At 40.5% G+C, this 2,572-nt stretch overlaps 1 non-coding gene across 1 annotated transcript; it reads left to right on the top strand.

The window, feature by feature from the left end:
• The first annotated feature begins 482 nt into the window (after positions 1 to 482).
• On the top strand, positions 483 to 589 carry Gm25633. Its single transcript, XR_003948538.1, has one exon. It is a non-coding gene; the product is annotated as a U6 spliceosomal RNA (small nuclear RNA).
• Positions 590 to 2,572: the final 1,983 nt, after the last annotated feature.

Here is a 2,572-nt window from a genome sequence, read left to right as displayed (position 1 = left end):
GCTAAAATATTGGGGCCTTCTGAGGTCTAGGGGCTCATTACAGGGTTAAGAAAAATGGATAAATATGAACATGAGAAAGAGATTGGCAGGGAAGGTGAGAGGCAGACATGGGTAATAGGGAAAATGGAGAGGATGAAGAGTGACTGTGAGCAGAAGGCACAATGTACACATGAGAAATTATTTAATAATAAATTTAATTAATCGAACTCAGAAATACTGTTTGTGGAATACAGTTCATATGCAAATCTCTGTAGGGCTCACCCTTTTCACTCTCAGAATCTGTTTTCATTGGTAGGTTGATAATCTGAACATTGTTAATGCTAAAAACTTCTCAAAAGATATATTTGAGCTTTCTGGGATGGCCCATCCATGTAATCAAGAGATGGAAGCCAGAGGATCAGGAGTTCAGAGTCATTTTTGGCTACATAGAATGTTCCAGCCAGCTTGAACTACATAAGAGCCTGTCTCAAAAACAAACAAACGTGCTTGCTTCGGCAGCACATAGACTAAAATTGGAACGATACAGAGAAGATTAGCATGGCCTCTGCGCAAGGATGGCACACAAATTCATGAAGGGTTCCATATTTTTAAGGAAAAAGAAAAACCAAACAAGATAACAAATACCAAGCAAAGAAACTAAGAAGAAAATTATATAAAGCACAGAGGTTTAGGTAATCCTGGTACTCAGACCTGCCTGAGGGCTTGTGTAGAACATATTCAAACCCCTCAGGACCACTAGGAAGACTGACCATCCAGTGTGTAAAATGAGTGTAAACCATTTGAGCCAACACTTCCTAAAGAAGAGTTATACAAATGTCCAGTAAGCACTCAGAAGAATGTTGGACATCAGCAACCACTAGAGAAGTGGAAATCCAAGTCTCAAAGAGATGCCACTTCAAGTTCATGAGAACAGCTAAAACCAAGAAGATGGATATCTCAGAGACGCAAGAATATGGGGTGCCTGGAGCTCCCTCTCAATCACTGCTGGTAAGAATGTGCCCTGCCTGGTACAACTACTAAAGAAAACATTTTATCTGTGGCAATAAGCACAGAGAGATGAAATCCCTGTCCACAGAAGTTCTGTGCGGTGGTGCTCACCCTGTCTTTATTAATAGTGGTGAATACCCGGAAACCTCACATTTCTACCAGCAGAAGAATGGATGGAGAGACTGAGGTATGAGTGTACAATGACACACTGCTCAGGGATTATAAAAACAAAGAATTTGCAGTGGGAAGAGCAAGGGCTAAGCTCAAAGGCAGTGTGATGAATGAAATGAGACAGACATAACAGTCTGCTTCCACAAAGGTAAAGTTCTGGTGAAGATAAACCTGTGACTGAGACAGAAGGAACTGAGGAAGGGATTGCTAGCAGTTGCAGTAGGTAGGGAGTCTTCACTTCAGGGGGCCCAAGAGAACTTATAGGTGAAAAATGTGTGTTCTCTATCTTCAAGATGATGAGGTTGTAGATAGGTACACACAATTCTCAAAACCTCAAGTGTGTGCCTTTAATCACATTTAATTTCTGTGGTCAACTTAAAGAGGAAAACCTTTTGTTTTCTGCCTCAAATCCCGGCTCTTGCAAATTAAAGACTTGCAAAGCTGTACATTTGCTGTTTATTTGTTTGAGATTGGATGCACTGTCACTCCAGAAGGTGGACAGTGTGAAAAGCTATTACTAGAAAAGTAGTGGGAGTAGGGTGTGGCTTGGCAGCCTTCTGAGCATGAGCTGGAAAGACAGGAACACCCCATTGACTTGGATAATGCAGGATGCCAAGATCTGTCCACAGCCTAAGGGGAGAGGCAGATCAGACACAAGTCTACCACTAAGTAATGTGTGATTTTAATGTGAAAGTATTGGTACTAAGTAAGGCTCTGCAGATGTCAGAGGGACATTTGCTTAAACACTGCAGTCATCAGAGGTTTCTCTGGCATTGACCAGATGATGTACTTGAGTACCGGGAAGCAACTGAGTGGAAGACAGTTCACTGTGCTCTAAGAACCCAAAGAAACAACATGGTCACTTGAGTCCATTTAGTAAAGGAACACGTCTACTAAAAAGCCATCGCCATGCAGGGCTCCCATCAGGTCACAGCAGAAAAAAAAGTGGCACTTTGTTCTAAGTGTGACATGAATTTATTCCACGTTGTAAGCAGAGGTGTTAGGGTATTCTCAGTTAATTTAAAGATAGTTTTACCAAAGTATGACACATTTATAATCAAGCATATACATAGTATTACTGTAAAACTTGATATGTTTTAAATATGTAGAAAAACATAAAACTATCAACAGACTCATGATAGTGAATACATTGAACATTCCCTGAATTTCTTTCCTTCTTAGCCTACTACCACACATCAGTCCCTGCCCACACCCAGGAAACCACTTATCTACTTTCTGTCTATCCCTAGGGTTTGTATTTTCTAGAACTTAATATGCAAGTGATCATGAATAATGCTCTCATTTCACATGGCTTCTTTTATTCAACACAGCTATCTTGAGGTTATTTTATGCTGTGATCCAATACTTTTTCTTTGCTGCAAACTGTATTCCATTGTACTAACACACTCCAACT

Source organism: Mus musculus, chromosome 9 (genome assembly GCF_000001635.26).
Source record: "Mus musculus strain C57BL/6J chromosome 9, GRCm38.p6 C57BL/6J".
Classification (NCBI taxonomy): Eukaryota; Metazoa; Chordata; class Mammalia; order Rodentia; family Muridae; genus Mus; species Mus musculus.
This window is presented reverse-complemented; position numbering and strand designations above follow the sequence as displayed.